This window comes from Falco naumanni, chromosome 6 (assembly GCF_017639655.2).
Source record: "Falco naumanni isolate bFalNau1 chromosome 6, bFalNau1.pat, whole genome shotgun sequence".
NCBI lineage: Eukaryota > Metazoa > Chordata > Aves > Falconiformes > Falconidae > Falco > Falco naumanni.
In genome coordinates, this window is record NC_054059.1 from 80,384,057 (window position 1) to 80,407,274 (window position 23,218).

Here is a 23,218-nt window from a genome sequence, read left to right on the forward strand (position 1 = left end):
TCAACAGCCACTGAGCTGTGTTAGGAAGAACATTGGCAGCAGGCTGGGGGAGATGATCCTCCCTCTCTGCACTGCTGAGGACACACTCAGAGTGCTGTGTTCCAGTGCTGGGCATCAACACACCACAGCATCTATCACAGGAGGAGTGACTGAGAGACCTGGACTTGCTCAGCCTGAGGAAGAGAAGGCTCAGGTGGACCTTGTCACTGTGTATAGGAGGGGGCAGGGGAAAGAAGACAGAGCCAGGCTCATCCCAGTGGAGCCCAGTAAAAGAAGAAAAGTCAGCAGGCACAAACTGAAATAAAACAAATTCCACTTAAATGTAAGAAGAAATTTTTTCACTGGGTGAGTGGTCAGACACTGGAACAGGTTGCCAGGGAGGTTGTGGAGTCTCCATCCCTGGATGTATTCAAACCCCAACTGAACACAGTCCTGGGCAAACCACTGTAGGTAACCCTGCTCAGAGCAGGGGCTTGGATTAGGTGATCTCCAGAGATGTCTTCCAGACCCAGCAGTTCTGTGATTTTGCAAATCTGTTGGAGAGAACAGAATTATTTGGATTTATCTTATGAATGATTTCCTCATTTGCTTAACTTCATTAAACCCCATAAAAGTTCATAGAGAAATGAAATTATGGTCTTTGTTCCAAAAACTAAAAACCTGTTCTGCTCATACATAAAGTTGCTTTCAAATCAATAATTTGATTTAGGTCCTTAGATCTATTTGGTAATCTTATCTAAAAGTAATGAATTTCACAGGCTCACTATCCAGTATGTTAAAAAGATCTTTCTTCTCATATGTTTGAAAAAGCTTCATTTTAATTTTCTTTATTCTTTTTCTTTTTATACTATGATGGGGAGGAAATAGAAAAACTTGGTTTTTCTTTTTATCTAAAATATCTTCCCATAAAAATAGTACCTATGCAAAACCAGCATGTGATAAAATTCGCTGACATTGGATTTGGAGTGTGAAAACACAGGGTGAAGCAGTCTGTGTACTATGAATGCAGTACCCAGGTAACAGCCTTTTGCTGAAAGGGTAGTCTATTAACATTTCTTTGCAGTATTATTTTTTTTTTTCACTTGAGAATTTTCCAGTTTTCTATGTGCAGGGATTCAGTTCCTAGCAGAGAATGGCCTGGGTCCAGTTGTGACACTGGCCTTAGAAATCATTTGTAATGAGAATCTGAGCCGAATTCCATAACCAAGAACAAAATTTATGAGTGTTTGAATCCTGAATTGGATATGAATTTTGTGGTTGGGTTTGTCTGAAGTATTTGTTGTTGTTGTTGTTGCAGGAGACCTGGATCTCACTGTGCTCCTGCATAAACTGCGTTAAAAGTAGCTTATTCCATTAAAAAGCCAACAGTCTAAAAAAATTAACTTTCCTATATTCAAAAGTCAACTATTCATCAGAGTAGTCTAAGACTGTCCACCTCTTAGGTGTATCAATGCAGTGGGAGGTGTCTGGTGTCTGGAGCTAGAATAAATCATCCAGCGGGATAGAGCTGACCATGAACCACCAGCTGGATGAGAATAAACCAACAGAAAGCCCTGGAGTAAAAGCCACCAAGACACTGCTGGTCAGCATGATAGGGACCGGGATAAGGCTCTTTTTTTCAAGTTGATTGTCTTTAGACACTGGCAAAGGAGATGGTTAAGGAGAGAATCAAAGTAGGGAAAACAGGGTATATTTACAGATATTTCTGAGAAACTTCTTCCAAGCTCAAAGGGCAGCCTGGAAAAAAGGCATGAAGGTCTGTAGCAGAAAAAAATAGTGAAAAGACAACAAAGATTAACTTCAGAGGCAGCTCAGAGCCTCTAGTTCCTGCTAGGCGAAGAGATGCCTCGAAATGATGCTGACTCTCGGAGAGCTGGAATTTGATTTCTTCAGCTGCAGTTTGGAAGAGAATCCAGGCTCTGGTTACTGTAGCACTAAAGGTACCATTACTGCTGGCGTAAACAGGAACTTCTTCTAAAAACAAATGAGCAGCAAAGGATGTAATACTGAATTCTTCTGCCAGTCTAGAGGTGACCCTGTTGAAACAGGCTTGAGGCCCACATGTGCGTGGCAATGCGCTGAGGTATATCCCACTACTGCTTTCAGTATATCTTTTCTGCGGCTAGGAGAGGGCTTTGGTCCTCAGAGCTGACAGCTGGGCATCTTTCCTGAGCACTAAATTTATCTTAAAAAGTAAATATTGCTGGGCTGATGTGTGCACTTAACCTTGATGAAGTCATTAATGTGGTTTCCAGCAAACTGTTCATAAAATTCATGGCGGTACTTAATTGCTACCATGTTCTTCCTCCTCACATATTCTTTTATTAATAAGAAAAAATGCTGGAAGCCCTAATAAGCTGCACACAGAAGAGGTATGCTTGAACTGCAGTTAGCTGGTCACATCGCCACAGACATGCAGGCCAGTTGTCAAACAGGGGCTTATGTGTCACTGAAGGCTCTGAATAACAGCACAGTCAGTGAGGTGGCCCAAGCCCAGTTCCCCTGACTCAAAGGCCACCAGCAGTTGCACATTGCTGGGTGCCATGGGTGGGTGTGAGAGGTGGCGGGTACAGCTCATTTACTCTTAGAGTTGTGTCACCTCTTTGGTTGGCACTCTACTCCTGCGACGCCGAGCTGCGGGCTCACTGGAGAAGTCAACTTGCCAATACTCTCTGAGTAAAAAGCAGGGCTGTCCCACTGGAGATAGTTTATCTTCCTGAGAATACTTACGTGGTGTTTCTGAACTTACATCTCTACAAAGGGCCAGCACAACGCCTGGGTGCTGCCCACCCTGCTTAACATGGGCCTTTCTCTTGGAAAAAGGGAAAATGGGGAGCAGAAGTCTAATTAGCTGATGGATATATCGAAGAATTTCAGGTACCTGAAGGTTTTTTTTGCCTCGAGCTTGGAACAGATTTAAAAGGTTGTATTTATCTCATTTAACTTTAGCTCTTTAAAAGCGAAGCTTCTTGTCTAAACAAATTATTTAGTTTCTCTGTACGGTTAGCTCCTTCAGAAGACCTTAATTCCCCCTCTTTAGGGATATTTTAGCCCTTGCTAATCTCTTTACTCCTGATCCTAATCCCTCCCTGATCTTTTCCTCCTGAGTGCAGAGGGAATCTCAATGACTTACCTAGGTTAGGTTACTGATTTTTGGAGAGCCAAAGTTAGGTGAGATAAGTCCTACTACCCATGATCGAATCAGCCCCCCAGCTGCCACCAGGCTCCAGCTAGGACACACTGAGAAGAGCCATGCTGCATGGGGTGGCAGTACCTTGCACTTGCATTGCTGTTTCTCTATCTCAAGTCTCCTGGAAAAGTCTGAGCAGTGACTCTGCACAGAGATCAGCATTTCAACGGCATTGCCTTTGGTTTTCACCCCTTATGAGAACAAGTTCTTTTCCTTTGTAGGCATATCGCAATGCAGTGAGATCAGTTGAGTTACGCCAAGCAGGCATCCAACCTCCTCTAATTCATGCCAAGACACAGGTTGCTGGAGGACATTGTCAGAGGGCCAGGATCCTTCTCCAGCCAGGTTCGAAGGCTTGTGCTTGTGCTGCAGAGTGGACGAACGTGTGCACAGTTAAAACTACTGCAGTGGTTTTCCTTTTAGTGGGTCTTTTGTACCAGCCTGGGGTTTTGGCTCTGTGGACAGCCCAGTGGTTAATGACTGGGAGACCTGCCATGCTCTGCAGCAGAAATCATTTGGTCCACTACTGAAATGTGCCTTGGGAATAACGCATATTGCATAACGCTACGTACCACCTCTAGACAAGACCGAACGTATGGTTTCCTGCTAGCCACAGTGGGTGAAACAAGCCGTAAGTAGAGGGTAACTATCTTGGGCAGGATTTAGCCAGAGGATGGGGAATGAGACCATAAGCTTGAAGTCTCCTGGCTGCAACAGAATCAGGAAAAAAACCCCTTTGTTCCCATCTCCCTCCAGAAGCTGACATTCAAAGCTTAGCAAGAGGCATCTACAAGATGTTTGAGGGCTAAATGTATCACCATCTGGAATGGGGTTGCTAGAAAAAGAGCAAGAGAGACTCCTTTTTTGCATGTAACTTGTTTAATAAAAATAAAATTCCTCTTGCATTTCTGACATGGGACTGTAACCACTCCACCCTAACTCGCTTTGTCATGCTCAGATCTATGAAGTAAGAGGAAATTATAGAAATTTATCATGTCTGGGTTCTCAGGATTGATTATGACTCGCTGCTTTTATCTTACAAACAGTCACTAAATCTAATTGCCTTGTTGTAATGGATTAACCCCTGTGGTCCACAGTAGCATTTATATTGTGTTCAAAGAGACTGTTACAGAGTTAGGGTACTTTTTTTCAGCAATGTACTTTCATAACATGTAGGCACTCTTTGGGCATAACTCACCCTTTGTGGGTCTTGGGGGTCTAATTGGCTCATTGCACTGCCTTTCTGCAGGGGATGAATTTCACATCACTTTGGGAGCAAGTATAGACAGGTCAAAGGGCCTTCCACAGCACAACCATTTCTTTTAAATTACAATGCAAGCAGATTTTGAAACCCTGCGTTCAAACATCAGCATCTGTATTGTAATCAAAAACATTCCCTTCCTGATATTCGTGGGATTAGTATTATTATTAGTCATAGTATTTTAGGCCCTGGGAGACCTGAACTCTAGGGTCAGGTCCCCAACAAGGAGCTGTATAAATACAGACCCTGTGTTAATAAAGTTACCACCTAAGCTGTCTTACATTGTATTTGCTGAGGGCTAATGGCTTACACATGGGCCCTCCTGGTGACTCAGCAGGTCCTGGTGACTCTCCAAGTGTGGGTAACAAAATCTTGTACTGCAGGAATAGGCGCGAGGCAAGAAACCACAGATGGCTCTGGACAGCAATGGCAAGAGAAGGAGACTACCGCTACTCAGTGTGACAATCAGTAGTCAATGTGTGCTGGCACCCCAAATCCTGACCAATAGCTCTGGAGTTGCAATGGGAGAACAATACTTTAAGGAGAGGTATGGAAGAGGAAAACACAGTAAAAAGGAAAAACACAAAAAAAGTAAAAAAAATCAGAAGAACGAGAGACAGGATCTTCAAAGACTTCATGTGGGGTAGGGCAACCAAAGTAGAGGAGGAACACAGATGTGCTGTTTATATCAGGAGGAAGGAAGAAAAGTGGTGTGAGATAGACAGGGAGTAAGAGAAATGCCACCAAAGAAATGAGTAAGGTTATGTTGCACCTTTGAAAGCACTGGTGAGATCTGACTTGGAGGAAGTTTAAAAAGAAAAGGAGATAAAAGGGATGACAGTGAGGCAAAAGTGAGGCAGGTGAAAACTGCGCTGAAGGGTTTAGTAATATTAGGATGTAGAGTTGCCTAGAAAGAGCTTAAAAAATATTTAGCTGGAAGGTCAGAAAAGTTACGGAAAGATGTAATGGGTAACAAAGGAATAAGCCGCAAGAGTGTCTGCACCCAACAGGGGTGAGAAATAGCTGGAGGTAAACCCGATATGTGGGAGGAAGGGCAGACCTGACAAGGGGGAGGGGACACAAAAGGGAAGGACAGGAGTGAGGCAGTAGGGGCAGAACCCACCACCAAAGCAGAGATCAGCAACAGAGATGTAGAGACGGTATGGGCCATGCCTGGCAAAGCCAAGTCCAATGGCTAGCCGGTTGGTAGAGCGGGAGAGGTGGTGAGCCATGAATCTGACAAGGGATGTCAGGACAGCACATAGACGTGAAAATATGCCTTTGTAAAAAGCCCTATAAATGAAACTTGAATTAGGGTTGAGGTCCATAAAAGGATTTTTAATGAAATTATTTCAAATTCATTCTGAAGTGAATAGGAAGCAATTGTGATCCAGGCTCCACAGTCAGAGTAAATCTAATCTAACACATATTCTTTCATCACACAAGACACGATCGCAATCTCAGATCAGTGTAACTGAATGTTTAATAGCTTCAAGCAAAAGAATAGAGCAAGTGAACAAATTTCTTTAAATTACTTACTTTAAAGAAGGGCAAATTGTGTGAAACATTTTTGTGGGTGCACAATTGCCAATATTATTAGTTTTATTTGACTTTTTACAATGTACTTTTAATTAAAATGATTAGGGAATTTCTTGTCTTAACCATTAGCAAAATAATTGCTTTTAAAGATCTCATTCACTCCCAAGTTGTTTTTGTATCTTGATTGTCATACTGATAAGTGTTTAAATGAAGCACTTCACAAAAGTTGTCATTGGGAAATGGAATCTGTTTAAAGTCTATTAAATGAAAATACCTTTTAATTACAGAAATAGCTATGAAATGCTTTTCTGCTGTCTGTACAACCTTAACAGCACGGTGTAGGTTGTACTGAAACAGCTTAAGCTGAACTTTTGTTTCACTTCTGAGTCTGATTCAATGGTTTCCAGAGGTTAGTTCAGGAGACTGCATTGCTGATCACTAAGTCGACATCTACTGACCCATCTTTAACTCTGATATTTTCCCACTGTAGCAAGTCACGAGGATTCACACAAGCAGGCTAAGATTCCTGTGTCTAGGGATACGTTATTACTGTGGGTAAAACCATGACATCTTTGCAAACAACAAACCTTTCTTATCTGAGATGAGCTTAACTGTACTACTCAGAATCTGTATTGCAGAATAATTTATAGCAGTTCATTGGGACACAAGCTGATACAGAGAAAGAAAACAACATTTCTACATTTTTATGCACAGTTTCTGCAGGGAGCTGTAGCCTGGGTTAACTGTTTCCCTGCCTTTTAAGGCAATTTGTTAATGAGCGTAGCCCACAGAAATTTGCCTGTTAAGAATGTAAATTCAGTGCTGCTTTCCCTATGCATATATTTTTATGCAAGCTGAGGTACTTCTGGATCTGCTTCAGCATCCATATTTTGAATATTGGTATAACCTTGGTTCCAATTTTATCTAGTGGTGCTGGCTTCCCCAGGTTAGTTGTGCATAAAAACTTTTGAGAAGGTATGAGCAAAGCTTGGGAAATCTGCTTTTGTGTCAAAGCCCAGGCAATCAGGGGTTTGCAGCTTCCCTGTGGCAGCTCCGGTGGGCGCCTAGAGCCCTGTTGTGGCACTTCCAGGTGGTCTCCCATGGTGAACGTGCCCATCTTGTAGACAAGTGCAGTCACACAAAGCCCACTGGCTCATGTCCTGAGGACCTGACCTGTTTCTTGGCCGGTGGCCATGATGTTGCTTTGTGACCGTATGTGTGCATGTGTTTCTGCATGTCAGACTCAGAAGGCTGATTTCAGTGAGCAGAATAAGAATTTAAAAAAAAAAAAAAAAAAAAGCAACAACAAATCAAATCAAAACAAAAACCACCCCAAAGCAAAATAACTGGCTAGTCTCAAAATGACTTTGTCACCAGAAAGCTTCTCCCATGTTCAGACATCTGCAAAAGGCCCAGGCACTGGCAAGAGGAGGATTTAAACAACAAACTAAACAGTAGAGTACTGTATTTATGAGGGACCAACATGACAAACTCTATTTAGCTTTTATACCAAAAGCTTAACCTTTTGCAGTCTGTGGGTTTGAGCTGCACTAACAAGAGGCAATTACTGCGGTGGACTTTTTCTTTTTTTTTTTTTTGTTGCTTATGGTGTATGGCCTCAGGCTTCTCAGTGTGGCTTCTCTCATAGCTGGCACACAATAACAGGGGTATGTGCCAGAGCTGCTCTTACTTCTCCAAGGCAGTGAATCAGGAAGAGCTGTGGTGTTTTAATCTGAATGCCTTCTTTTGCTAGTTCAGAAGACCATTGCTTTCTTAGAAACCACACAGACATTGCAATCCATCCTGCTCTCTCACGTATTCCGCCATCAATAGCTCACTTGAGGCATGTAAACACACATTTTGATTAAGCAGCATGATGGATCAGGAGTCTGGTGACATAGAAAATGCAATTTGCTTTATTTAGATGTCTGCACCTCTCTTGTAGGAAGGGGATTACAGGGATGGGCAGAGCAATCCTTCCTTTCATGCTGGTTTTTGGCTCCCAGGATGTCTCAACATGGAAAACAGCTCCAAGCATGGATGCAGGGAAAGAACAAAGGCCAGAGTCGACAAAAGTTCAGATTCAATAAGTTATTAAGATCTCCTAAGTGTGTCTAGGCTCTTCACCTTCCCTTGCAATCTTGGGGTTGACTTGGTGCCCTGAGATGTCATGATCTTCTGTCAACAATTAGCCAGAAAATTAAAACTCATAACAGCATAGAAGCATGTCTTTACATGGCAGAAAAATCTGCTTGCGTGCCAAGAAACAGAACGGGAGATTCTGTGGGAACACTGCCATTTGGAGGCACCTGCCATAAAACTATTTATATGCCTGTAGATGTGTGTGTGCATGCATCTGTCTGTGTGTATGCGCGCGTGTGTGTGTGTAGATGTACACATCTACCCGTGAAGTGGATTGATGAATATGCTTGATACATTTGAGACAAGGCAATGTATTTTCTTCTCCAAATTTCACCTTTATTCAGTTTTTGCAATGCCCTCAGGTGATTCATTCAACATATTTTCAAAAATGATGCCTTTGGGTTTGGCTGCATTGCATGTATTGATCATGACCACAATAAACTGAAGGTCTGATCTAATATTCATTCACCTCAAAGGGAAATATTCCATTGAAGATACTGTCTAAAGACTAAGGGGACTGGAATGTCAGTAATCTGACCGTTAAATGGACACACATACATGACGCTTGGAGTCATAGCTCTTTCGTTCAGTAGTAACTGAGTATACCTGAAAAAATAAACAGAGACTTCAATTGTCTTCAAGGAGTTATAATCAGTTTGAACAGCTGGAAGATTCACTTTAGTTCAAGTCTAACCTAAGACTTCTGTTCTAGGCAAATTAGTTTATAAGATGTATGTGCTATGTGCAGACTGCAGGCTAATAATTCACAAAAAAATGTAATCAATAAGTTCTATCTCATATTTTTGATTCCATGATTGCCTTGAATTTATTCCATATTCATGGTTACTTATAAAATAATTTTTGCAAATAATTCTGAACGCACTGGTCAGTCATGGCTGGGGTTTTAGATGGGCATATCCACAATTTACCCAGTTTGGAGTATCTGTTCACATGATATGTTTGTACACTCACTGCTTTAAACCAAGCTTTTTTGCCCAATGGACGCAGCTACAAATACTCATAGCTGATAATGCACATCATTTTCTTTGAAAACTCTAAGAAGACTTTCTTGTCTAAAAGACATTGGAGAAAATCCCAAGCAATGTTTGGGGTTTTTTTGCTAAAATATTTTGGATTAGTAACAAATAAACAGAACATAAGCAAAAAACCCCCAACATTTCATCTGTAGATTAAGTCCATACATGCATGAATATTGTCAGAATAGAATTTCTGTTTGCTCCAGTCTTATTTATATGAAGCATGCATTCCTTTGTGTGTGTGTGTGTTTTTGTGTTTTTAATGATGCCTCAATCAAATACTTTTACAGCCTATGACATTCCTGCTTTGTTAGAGATCTGACTGAGGCTTATGAAAATGCATTTTTTTTAAATGTATTTTATCATTAATGCCTTAGCTTAGTATAACAGTCAGTGATGCAATGGAAGTGCACATGGTCCTGCAACATCCACCTGTTCTACCCTGCATGGTGCATAGAAATTCTGTAAATCACAGACACGACTCATAGCCAACGAGTATCAACGGCTGTTCTAGTTCAAACAATACACCTGTGGCAGAGCCCGGATCCCAGTACCTGTGCTTTTGTGTATTCAAGCAGATGTTATTTCAGCCCTGCTGAAACACAGCCACTTTTAGGAAAGTGTATGTTTTCTTATAGTTAACTTTATGGCCCAAAAGATGAGCAGTTGCCATTTCCTGGAGCTAAATAGGCAATGGATCTGCACATATAGCTCATAGCTGACTGCTTTCCTGCTGTCTTAAAGGCAAATAAAACCTTTTGTAATTTAGCTGGAAAGACACTGCTCCACAGAGGGAAGAAATCATCTACATGTTGATGCCTAAACCCAGATTATTTTGTACACAGCAGCCAGTGACCAGCCAACTCCTCATCCAGAAGCTGTAAGGCAGCTGGCTGTGGAGAGCCCTGATCTGCTGGCTGACAGGTTTGGAGCTGTCTACAGGTTTGAGATGAGGAGGTCAAGCCCAGATTTGGAGGAGTCCAAGTGCAGAGACCCAGACTTTTCACAGATGTCTGGGAGTCAGCACTGACAGGGTGCAGAAGGAAATGTATTCATGTGTGTTTGCGAAAGTAAGAAAGCGAACATGTTTCATGGGCTCTGCATGCAAACAGGAATATATAGAATATACCTTCAGGAACGATTGCCAGTTTATTGTCTTCTTAAAAATTTTTCTTTCATTTTTTTTCCCACACCAGGTTGTCTAGCCTTTCTCCCACCCTTGTGTGAGTTTCACTGCTGTTTTCTGGCTTGTCCCTGGCCAGTGTATACTCTTAGAATCATAGAATCATATAATCATTTAGGTTGAAAAAGATATTTAAGACCATAAAGTCCAGCTGTTAACCCAGCACTGCCAAGTCCACCATTAAACCATGTCCCTAAGCACCACACCTATGTGTTTTTTAAACACTTCCAGGGATGGCGATCCCACCACCTCCCTGGGCAGCCCTGTCCAGTGCTTGACAACCCTTTCAGTGAAGACTTTTTTCCTAACATCCAATCTAAACCTCCCCTGGCACAACCTGAGGCCATTTCCTATTGTCCTGATGCTTTAAGACATTAAACAGAACGCTTCCCAGCGCTGAGCCCTGGGGAACACCACTTGTGACTTGCTGCCAGCTGGATGTAGCTCCATCCACCACCTCTCTTTGTGCTCGGCCATCCAGCCAGCTTTAAACCCAGCACAGAGTACACCCACCGAAGCCATGAGCAGCCAGTCTCTCCAGGACAATGCTGTGGAAGACAGTGACAAAGGCTTTACTAATGTCCAGGTAGACAACAGCCACAGCCTTTCCCTCATCCACTAGGCAGATCATCTTGTCTTTGAAGATCAGGTTAATCAAGTAGGACCTGCCTTTCATAAACCCATGCTGGATGGACACAAACCTGTGCCAGCTTCCTTAAAAAAGAGGTTCCAGAACTGGATGCTGTATCTCAGCTGGGGGCATACTGGTACTGAAGACGGCAGGAGGGGTGCTTGATGGTTTTGTGGACTACCCTGCTCTTTGTCATATTTGCCTTTTTTCCCCAATGTATGACAGTGTTGGCATACATTCACTCTGTTTCTGATCCCTTGTAACGCCTTGACCCTTTTCAGCAAAACTACTGGGCATCCTCATCTTGTGTTTGTGTCGCTGATTATTCCTACTTCAATCTGGACTTCTGCATGTGCTGTTATTAGATTACACTCTGTTTTTTCAGACCATTTCTGCACTTTGTTCAGCTCATCCTGATTCCATTCCATTTTTCCAGCAGGCATGCAGCCCCTCCCATGTTATTGAGACCTTTACATGTATACTGTCCATCATGCAAGTCATTTGTGAAAATACTGAAAGTGCCAGACCAGGGCAGACCTCTCCATATGATTTATTTACCAAAACCTGAGCTTGATTTTCAGGGAGGAGGTAGAAGATCTTCTGAGTTCACTAACATCAAATGACCATCTCCTTAAAGAAATGCAGAAAGTTTAGCTGAGGATTGGAGTGGGTGTTCAGGGTGCAAAATAATTTAACAGCCGTACAGGCTGTACAAAAGAAGGCACATGAGCAAGTTAGCTCCAGGCAACTACTCTTGTTTCTCTCTCTACCTATACACACTGCTGTTAAGTGACCAGATGGGTCCAGATCTTCATCTTGTGCAAATATCTACTAGATTACAACAGCTGAGCCTCCAGCTTCTTGTCTCCAGAGCTGCAAATCCAACCCTTTCACACATATAAATTAAGCTGAAAAGCGAGTTTCTTCATTAAGACCCCCGGAGTGTCAATATGCCCTGGCACTCCAGAGGATTTTGTTCTTTTTATGTTTAGAAAAGTTTGGCTTGATTAAAGAGGTCACTTCATATAATAAAGTGGAAAGTTTAAATCTGTGATATTCTTCCTGGGCTGATACTAATATTTGTATAGACATTGTATGGTCTAATAAAAAATTTGTTAAAAATCAGACCACTAAAAATGATGATGGGAATATTTGGAAGGAAAAAAATAACCAGCTCCATTTTGGAAGTGAAATGAAAGCTTCAAGTAAACGCTGAAGAGTATGTTACATGTAATCCTGAAAAACTGTCTATGAAATCTTGAGAATTTTTAGGAATCTGTTGATTCCTTATGGCAAGTGATTTATGTAAAGTTATGAGCATTAGTGTAATTAGGGTCTTTTACTGGTAAAATAACCCCAGCTACAAGAAAACTTAGTGTAATGTATTTATATACATATTTGTCTGTTTCATAAACGGTTCACTGTAACATGCAAATTCCTTGGCTCTCAGCACAGCTCTACACAGATGGTGAACTTTAGTCAGCTAAATAAGGGGAACATTTCACTTCAGACTTTCCCTTTTATCTTTCACCTTTCTCTGCTGTTTCCCGCCCATCTTTTCTGCCAGCTACTCCACCAAGAAGCCTGGGAACGACTGTAAGGCGGTCTCCTCAGATTGCTTAATATTACTTCTACGAAGACAGCCTAATTCAAAGGCTCCATGTGAGAGACTGGAAAGATCTTCATTTCTCCCTTGGCAGTGCTTTTATGCTGATAAATAGCAGTTTGCTCTGCATGTTTCAGTTAGGAAAGAAGATCTGCACAGGCTGACAACATTAACAGACCAGTTTAAACCTCTTTCAGCTCATTTAGGGCATCACGTACACAAGCTATACATAGCTTGCATCGACTTTTAAACTAGATCTTCTATGCAACTCATTCCCAACATTAACACCATAATCCCTCGGCTGTGCCAAAACATTGCAACCATGTGCTCATTGTGCAAAGATTTGATCAGTGGCTTCATAGATGCTCAAGGCTGGAATGGTCACATCATAGTAGCTTAATTGAGACAGTGAATTTAAGGCCAGAAAGGCAATAAAATGACATTTAATATGGTGGGGCACCTATCAGATTATCCACACTAACCTGGCTATACTCTCCAATAATTTTTGTTTGATAAAACCATAATTCCGTATTGGCTAAAATGTACCTTTGGCATTTTTATAGCCCCTTGAAAAGTTCCACAGGTGAATATTTCATTGCTTTCCTTGTTGTCTGGAAGATTAATCACTTCCATTGTCATATTTCTATTTGTAATTTCTAGGGCTTCCACTGTCATTATCCTTCTCTCTGATTAGAGACCAGTTTTATGCCGGGGTCTTTCCTCCTTGAGAACATTTTCACAGACTCTAATTGCATCACTGCTTAATTATCTTCCTGATAAACTCCACGAACTGACCAATTTTGACTGAGAGTTTCTCATTGAAAGACATTTCCACTAATTTGAGATTTGCCTTCTAATTTTCAATAATTTCTTTAAACATGGAGGCACCAGGAATGTATGTATGAAATATTCCGGCACTGGTCTTACCAATACTTGTGTAAAATTGCCTTCCTGATTTCAACATTCCTACTCATATTTCAAGTTTGCCCTTATCCAACAGTGTGTTCTTGGGAGTCGATGTGAAGTAGCTCCTTTTCTGAGTCAAGAAGAGAGTGCCTGACTCTGATCCTAGGTCAGACCTTTGATCCTAGGGGGAAGCATTTTTGCATTATCGTGTATTAAATTTGAGGCATAAAGTTAATCTTCGTGTGACAGGTCTGTGAAAAAAGGGGGACTGACTCAGTGAGAGTTTTGTTGACCTAATCCCATGCAGAAGCCATTCACTTCACTTGTCAGACAGAATTGGAGACTTATCTGGTTTCTAATAATGAAAAAATATATATCCATTTTGCTTTCTGCTGCAAAGGAAAGTTTTAAATAGAGATAGTCATAGCTTATAGGCTGGTATTTATATTTGGATGCAAACCTGCGCATGGCCCGAACTAATGGATGGAGAAGTTACTTGGAGACATCTGATGGCCAGTCCACTTGCATTGAGGCTTTTTGAACTGCCATACTGCTGAAGGTGAAAGACTATGAGATAAATATGTCTGCAAAAGTGCCGTTAGCCTGACTGAGACATCTGGCTCTTTCCTCTGACCAGAAGAGAGTTGATATTAGTAAGAAATTTCTGTTTAGCAAAATAAATTTTTCTCATTGCATTTTTTTCTTTTTCTTTTTACAATAGCCTTGGGTACATTTTCCTATTGCTTTGGCAAATGGGACAAACTTTTTTTTTTCTTTTTTTTTTCCTCCCCTGATTTCAATAGCCTGATTACTACCAGTTGTTTGGTAGCATAGCATGTGTAATGTTTTATTCCGTATACTTTGTTGAGCATGGATGTTGGATGCTGGCTTTTGGCTGAGACTGACCAGCAGAAGGAAAGGAAGGAAGGTCTGTCTAGTCCATGATGAAAAGTTGAAATTTCCAGATGTTGAGGGCTTCGTTTGAAAATATACTCCTTCCTATGTGTGAAATACCTTAATTTAAAGCCAAAGGGGGGAAAAAAACAAACCCCAAAACACAAAAAAACAACCAACACCCCCCCCCCAGTTTCTTTTATAATTGCCTTTTCAATATTGCAATTTTTAATCTTTTTCTTCTTTCTCTAGCTCATGTTAATCTCACAGATGCTCAGGGAAATGGGAGATTCATAGCAAGGTCTATTGATTCTTTCATTTGCTGTGTTGCAAGAGTGCACAGTGAGCTAGGTGGTAACCCTAATTCCTGCCCTCTCCTTTCCATTGTCCTCAGGAAAACAACTCCATTTCATATTTCCAAATCAGACTTGGTATTTCCTTCCTTTTGGATCATTGCCTCTGTCAGTGTACAGGATAGGCATTCACTGAAACAAATAAACACACCCTGATTTGAAAAGATGGGTGTCCCTGCTTCATTATCACAAAAAAATATCAGTATCACCTCATGCTGAAATTGTGATGAAGGTTACAGAAGGAGACATGTCACCTGGCTAATGCAGCTACATAATGCCCAGGAATTTGACTTTCCACTGGTGTCTTTTCTGTCTCCTTGTTTTCAGCCTCCATCAGGGTAAATCTGGGCCCTTTTACCCTAGAGCTCCAATCTTAATTACTCTGGTTTTCTTTTTCACCAAACCTCTAGCTCCTCATCCAATCTTAACTCCCCTAAACTTACTCTCTTCCTGTCTTGTATGACAGAAGCAAATATTTTTTCTGGGCTCTGTACTTACAAAGGGCTGAAGCATTTTGATGGCACTTCAAGAGAAATTCAGCTTGAAGGGAGTGCATGGTGTGGAGAAAACTTCAGTCAAACCTTCAGAGAAAGACAAATGAACACAGGATCCTGAGATGAAAATATCATGCAGCATTAAGGCAGGTAGAAGAGTTCTAAACCCCTAAAGTTAAAATCTGTTTTATAGGTCTTACAGAAGATAAGTTACATCTGATCTTCAGAAAATGCTGTACTCCTTATTTACCATATTTTCTACTCTTGCAAGCAAGGTGCTCAACCCCCCTGGGCAGTCCCCTTCTGCCTACCTTCTTGGCCAGCCTCAAGTCAAATCTGCTTGTAGAAAGCTAAGAAAACCTCAAAACTCCCAGAAGTCACCAAGTCTATGAAAACTGCTGTGAAGCCAGTCTGGGGCTCATCTGCTGTAGGTGCTTGGAGAGGTACTCTGGTGATGGGCACCTGGAAAACACCCTAAAATTGATAGCCTGGATTTTTATAAAATATGAGAGTTGCACACTGCACTAAGCCTAGCAGAAGCATGACGTGCTCAGTTTCCTCTCCTCTCCTCTCCTCTTTTCCAACTGTGAATATTTAAATCACAGAAGAAACTTCCACCAGTCCTGATAATAAGGGTGGGCGACAAACCTGGCTTGTAGCTCTGAGTAATATATACCCCTCACCCCAACACTGTAAGATATTAGCTCAAGGCTCGTCAGCCTCTTGGGTTTTAATTAATGGAGTTCCTGGTAAAGCCTTTTTTTTCATCACTTGCTCTATTCCAACACATTTCTTTCATTTGAAACCTGAGCGCTCTGCCAAGCAGGCCCACAATGTCAGAAGGGGAGGGAGAGTCTGTCTACAGTCGTCTCTCTGTTCAACTTGATTCAATTTAGTCGAATTTCACTTTGTCAAATGACAAGATGCTGTATTTTGACAGTTGCCTATTTATGCTAAAGTGGAGGCATAATAAAATCAGTTTGGCGTCTGGATTATTCTATCTGTAGCTTCTACTTAAGAATCTGATGATCCTTTCTTTGGTTTGACTGACATTACTGTTCAGTTTCTGATTTGTTGTGTTGGACTTTTTTCTTGTGGTGGTTTTTTTTTCTGGAGGGTTTTTAATGGGTTTTATTTTTTTTTTGTTGTTTGTTTTTTTTTTTTTTTTATTATTATTAAATAAAAGCTTTCCTAAGAAACCGGCATTCTCTTCCTTGAACACACCCTTCCTCAGCTGCAAATCTAAAAAAGGAGAGAGCATTGTTAAAAAGAAGGAATTTCTTGGGTTCTTGCTCCTCTAAAACTTACTGGAAAAAGTTAAATGCAACAACCGAACAAAAAAACTGCTACAGTTTTGAAGCAACAAATGCTGAGGCTGTGAGTAAGAGGCATTGTGTTACTGAGGCAAAATCCCCTCCTGGCTTTGGTATGAAGTTTGTCTGGTGATGGGCTGAGAGATTCTATCCTGGTATGTTCGTATGTTCACATGTTGGGCTCCCCACCATACCGTGTGACCGCCTCCCAGTAGCCCATTGAGAGATGTGACTGGCATTTGTCATCTGCTGTCTGTTCTTTCTCATGCTTTCCCCGGGAGACAAGTGTGTGCAATAGGGGATTTTGCTTTCCCAAGGAATATTTTTAAGTGCTTAGTGATTGTTCCGTGTTGGAGGAGGCAGCCCTTGCATTTCAGCAGGAGACGGTGAGTTCTGTGGTGTTTATTAATTCCTGGGGAATTTAATTATCTAATTCAGCCCAGGCATTGAGAAATCTTTGTCCTTACCCTTTCCGCAGACAATTCACTTGAGCCAGAGAAGTTTTTTTTGTTTTGATCTTCATCCTGGAGCCTGTTTTGGGTGGGGAACCCTAAGAACAACAAAGCCCTGCACTGCAGCAAGTCACACCTGACATGGTGCATTGACAGAAACTGTTTTCCTTCCTCCCTAGATCAGTCTTTTTGGCAGAAAGGGGACACAGCCTTTGATTTCAGGATCCAGAATATAACACTCCATGTTTAGCTTCATCACCGCATTGGCAATTCCAACCCAATTTGTGAGCTGAACCAGGGAGCGTTCTGTGGGTCTTGCTACCTGAAGGCAGGAGAATTTTGAGAAGGAAGAGTTAGTAACCCTGGTCCTGAGATCATCTCAAAGCAAGATCTGCCTGCTAAAATAATGATTTCCACCCAGAAAGATGGACCACTGAGGAGCTATACTACTCTCTCCTTATGCCTCTCACCCAGACAGTCAGAGCACAGACCTGGCCCCTGAGGCTCTAGTAAGCATGTGCTACTCAGCCTAAGGGCACTGGCTCTAGTCTCAGTTGCCCCAGTCTAAATCAAGCCTTGTCTGTACAGACATGGAAAAGTTTGAAGGCATTTCTGTAATCCTGTCCCTGTGTTCTTCATGCCTGAGGTGGTCTTAAGATGACTTTTCCGCTGGGGTTTTCTGAAGAATCAGTCCCTGTGTTGGTGCACATCGAAGGACCAAAGTAGAAAACCCACACTTAAACCCTCTGGCCAAAACCATGTTTTATTTTAAAAAAGTAAAGTCATGTTTTGTGATCTGTATATCAGATCCACTGCAAAACTGGATTTTTGGTACCTTCTGAACGAAGTAGTTTGTCACGCTCCTAATAAATCATGATCACCACAAATCCCTATCTGTGCCCGGGTACCCTGTTATCCCAATTATCTTCACAAGGTTTTTTCCCAAGCTGGGCACTTAACTGCAGCCTCGTCACCTGGCGAGAGGAAAAGCATTGGTCTCCAGCTTGTTTTCATGCTAGCCATGAGGAGATCCCACCCTCCAGCCCTGGTTCCAGCCTGGCTCTGGAGCTGGGCTTTGCCCTGAGCTCTCCCTTGGCAGCATGGCAGCCAGGCAGAGCTCTGCACCACGCATCAGCGCTAAAGCCTTCGACAGGGTGGCGGCTGTTATAAGCTGTAATGGGAGCCTATAATTGCATAAATATATCATCTATCTTTACTGAGGCTTGCAATAGAATCTCCTTAAAATTTTTGGCTAGTTGTCATTTGTGTAGTTTGCCTTTTCTTGCATACATGTTGCCCAAGAATTACAAGCATAAAGTAATTTCAAGCTCTGACTCCATGCTGAGCCATCTCAAGGATGTCAAACTGGAGGGCATCACCTGGATAACCTAACCTTCTCCCCTGTGAGTAAAGATGTAACATGCTAAGCCTGGGGGGTCTCCTAAAGGCTTTTTCTATGCTCAGATCCAAACATCATTGACTACCTTCCTCAACACGCAGCAAAAAATATCGGATCTATAGCTCAAGAAAGCAAAACAACCTCAAAACCACAGTATTGCACAGGATGAGCCCAGGAGAGACTCAAGTTGTGCCAATGGTTTGGTCACCTTCAATTGCAGGACACTGGCTAGGTGAAAATGTCCAAGGAATCTAGCCAATGCACACAATTATTGCAAATCTGATATGGAGACAATTTTCCTGGCCCTGTAACTGATGAGTGGTTTAAACCTGAGACAGGAGCAAAAAGTAATCAAGAGGGAAGCAACAATGCACCTGACCTCATGTCCTGTGTCAGACTGCCGCCAATCTCTGATGAATCTGAGAAAAATAGGGGAAAAATAAACACCAAAAATCAGCAGCCAAGTTATTCATCAAAGGTGGGAAAAAAAATCTTCCTGGCCTCTCTAGGCATCCAGTGGAAACCCTGAAGCATGGAATTAATTAAATACAAAGAAACATAATTAATTTAATTAAATACAGTCCTTTTAAAAAGGGTTGCTCTGATTAATGCCTGCTCCTGCAAAAGCTTATGAATATATTTAGCCCCATTCCCAAAGACAACATTTGCAGGATCTTGATTAGAGCAGCTAAAAGCTCACTAATATAAGTGCAAGTGAATACCTTGCACTTACAGTGTGAAAGCAGGCACAAGAAGTGCCATTTTAAACAAAACACTCAGAAAAGAGATCAAAACGTCCTTCAGTTTAATATCTTCTGGGGCCAGAAGGCACCTTTCAGATCATCTAGACTGACTCTGCATAATGCCAACCACTAAACCTTACAGTGCGACTCTCACATTAGGTCCATCAGACTCCAATCCAGCCAGATCCTGCCACCCATTTCCATAACATAAGGTTTGGTGAGATTTTTTTAATACATCAATTTCACTCTCTGATAACACTTGGCAGTGACTGAGCTCAAATTTATTAAGTCAAACCATTTCCAAATTAAATGGCAGACCTTATCATATCATTGGTCTTAATCAGTTCCCACAGAACAAACCCCATTAAATAAAACATCTCAGCTGAAAGCTTTGGAAATGAGTCTCTGTCTGAGTCACCTCCAACAGAGTTTGGGAAACTAAGGCTCAGAGACTGGCAGTTTGTTACCATTGCATGGTCACGTATTCCAGGATTTAGAAGATCTGCTGTTATTTCCTAACCTTCAAGATCTGGCTGGCCTTTTTTGTTTCCTTCCCCCACCCCCACCCCCACCCCACTCCTGCCAGATCTTTTAAAGGGATGTTTTCCTACAAGGCTGCAAGTCTTACCTGGAAAGATGCTTTACATTTTATGGAAGAGTGACCAGCTTGTCACCTGTCATGTATATTTTAGTATTTAATATTACTAGGTCAGCTTCTCCGCATAGCTGACTTGTGTCATCTGCAGCTATCAGAAGTTACAGTCGTCTGCATCATCAGTTATAGGGCCAGGAAAATTTTCTCCCTGTCGGATTTGCCCATGAATTTGGGTGTTGTTATTTTAACTGTTGCAAACAGTGAATATTACTGGAGCAGAATCCATAGCATTTCCCCATTTCACCACTCTTAACACCATGACTACTTTGATTTTTTATGAATGAGATTAATAAAAGTTTTAAGAATGAGCATTGTGATTCTATGGAAATATTGACAGTTTTCCAGTGAGTTTACCTCTCTGTGAGAGACACTCTAAATATGAAGAGACTTGTTATTTTTAATTCAAGCTCATCTTTATGGTGTTAATTAATCTTTTTTTCCTTAGTCAAAACTAAAGCAAATGTTAATATCCTCTACCTCCAGATAGGAAGCAGATGCAAGAGATCTTAGCAGTTCTTCCCAAGGCCTGTTACAAGTTTGGGCTCAAATGTCAACATGAGTCAACATTTTACTTACAGTGACAGGTTGGTTTAGTTTCCTATTTAGTATTGGTTGAAACACTGCAAATCCCCCTTGGAGACAAAACACTGACTCCTTAACAGAAAATTGCTCTGAAAGCCTTAGTGAAGTTTTCCGAAGTATTTTGTGTGTTTTCTCCTCATTTCCTTGAAATTGCAGCAAGAAGGAATTTTATCATCAAAGTGAGCAGAACTGGCAATGCATGAATGAAACACAAACTAAAGAGGCTCCCGATTGCATCTGTCTTTGACGAGATCCATACATTGCACCTATGTGCTCCATCTGTGGGGTGATCCCAGCTGTCATGCTAGTCTTTCATCTGCAGATTTCAGCTTTCCTCCAGAGCTTGAAGAAGTGACTAGAACCTACCCGGATTTCATACAGTTCGTTGGGTCATTTTTATGAAATCCTTCTATCTTTTCTTTTTTGCTAAAGGAGTTTGTTTGGTTTGGGGTTTTTTGGGTTGTGGGTTTTTTTTGTTTGTTTTTTTTTTTCTTCCTAGCTGGCCATGTAAGCAGCTGTTGGGTCGTAGAACTAACTTCCACACAAGTACTTCGACAGCAGGGCACCCTGGGCCTTGCAACTTGAATGAGGCAGGTAAAACTCTTCTGTGAAAAAAATCTCAAAGTTGCTACTTCGCAAAAAATGCAAGCAGTTCTGAAACTTGCTGGAGGAATAGTAAAGCGCAGGTTCAAATCCTGGATATGAACTGGGCAGAGCACGGATTTCAACACAGCTTTTGCACCATTCAAGCAGTAGCTGTGAGCACTGGACAGGCATAAGTTGCCCTCACCTATCTGTCATCAAAAGGGACAATCCATTTCTGAAGAGCAGGATTTGCTGATGGAAAAGATACTTGTGGAAAATGGATCAACCAAAATCCTGGCTGATCAGTCAGATTCTTGACATAACCTCTGCTTGGCAGTGGGGCAAGGAGTGACTCCTTCATTCAGCCTACATTGTGCTTGTCCCACCTGAATTAAGGTGGCATCAACTCCAGGTATGAGCTGCAGGTACCAAACACTTAACATACCAGCAACAAGCTCTAGTAACACCCAACTGGACCATTATAACCTTGCTTAGACCTTCAGGTTTACATGGCACTGTGTAGTTACAACTGAGGCACAGAAAGACATAGACTATTGTCAAATGGACTCTGATGTATGAACACCACAACACCATAAATTAACCTCAGGCATGAGCTAAGACCAGTTCCCTCTGCCCACTCTTCTGCTGAGCTAGATTTCATTATCTGAGAAAACTCTCATGCCAAAGGCAATTTTTGCCTATTTGCCTCTGCTATCCTGTTTCACTTTCCACTCCCTCCAAATGAGCACCAAATACTGAACCCTGCTGTTCTTAATTCAGGCATATTTGGGGGATTCTTTCTTTTTCATTTTTTTTTCCCCAAAAGGCCCTGGCAAATGGCATGGAAGAATTGTTTGGCTTTGACTTCCACAGCCAGCCCTTCCTGCCCACAGGTGACAATGGGGAAGGGGACCTTGTGGGGCTAAGCCAACAGGCCAACCTGAACTGAGGATAATCTGTTAAAGTTGATGGGGAAGGAGACACAAGTGTGCCAAGTGTCCTTTCTGTCACTGCAGGGTGCTCCTGGAATAGACCCTGACATCGTTTGCCTGCCTGAAGCATTCAAAGCTTCAGTGAGTCTGAGACCAGAGACAGGCTTAAAAGAAAAGAGAAAATAATTTTCCTTCTAACTGTCAAGATCCCGTATAAATGATCAGGTTGCAGGAAAAGGATCCTGTTACTCCACTGAATTTGATCACCCCTTCTTATGCTTTTTCCAAAACGTCAAGCTTTAAGTGGGTTCTCTTCCTTGGTTTTAAAAACAAAGCAAAACAGAAAGCTGGACACAGACATGACATGGGGCAAAGGTTTCACAAAATATTCCAAGGACCATGATGTGCTATTTCACATAGACACTGCAAACATCATATTGATCCTCAGACTTTGCCAACAGGATGGCAAGAACTTAATTTTGAACTCCAATCTCCATTTTAGAGGCTTGTCTACACAGGGCAGCTGCTGTGGAGTAAACTCAGGTGTGAGTTTACAGCACACACTTTTTTTTGCACTGCCATCTCACCCAGAAACACTTTCTCCAAGAAAATGTGAAGTAGGTTGTTTTGCTGCACTGGCCATTGGGAAGAGGTTTTCACATTCCCAAAAGGCTTTGAACAGCTATATTACTTACCCATGCAAACTGCCTAAGGGCTAGGCACCTCACCACCATTTATGCCAATGAAAATCTGTTCCAAAATTTCAGCTCTATCCCTGCCTGATTTAGGGCTTTTTGAAGACAATGGAAACACGAGATAAACTGAATAAATAACATAGATACGCAGTAAACACTGTAGGGGGATTAGAAACTTGACATACTTATCCTACATGAATAAGAATCAGATTTGCCATTGAACTGGCTGTGATGAAAATGCAAGAAAGATTTTGAGAATATTTGGAAGCTTTTCTTTCACTAATATATAGAAAGTAGATACTGATTCCTAAATAATTACTGAGGCAAGTATGGAAAAGCTGGAAAGCACAAAGCATCTGATTGTAAATATGATACAGGGGAAGAATGACTCACATGCAAAAAGGGTTGATTCAAAATGGAATTATTTACTCTTGAAAGTGTCTATTTATGGGATGACTTGAATGAAATATTGAAACTAAGGATTATAATACATTTACACTAAGCAGGATTTCCAAGGATAGGTGTTTGAAGGAAAAGGGAAAATATTACATAGGGGAGGGAAAGTGTTGCATTAGTGCTAGAATGGGAATCTTGAAGTCCAGAAAACAATCATGATTCTGTTTGCT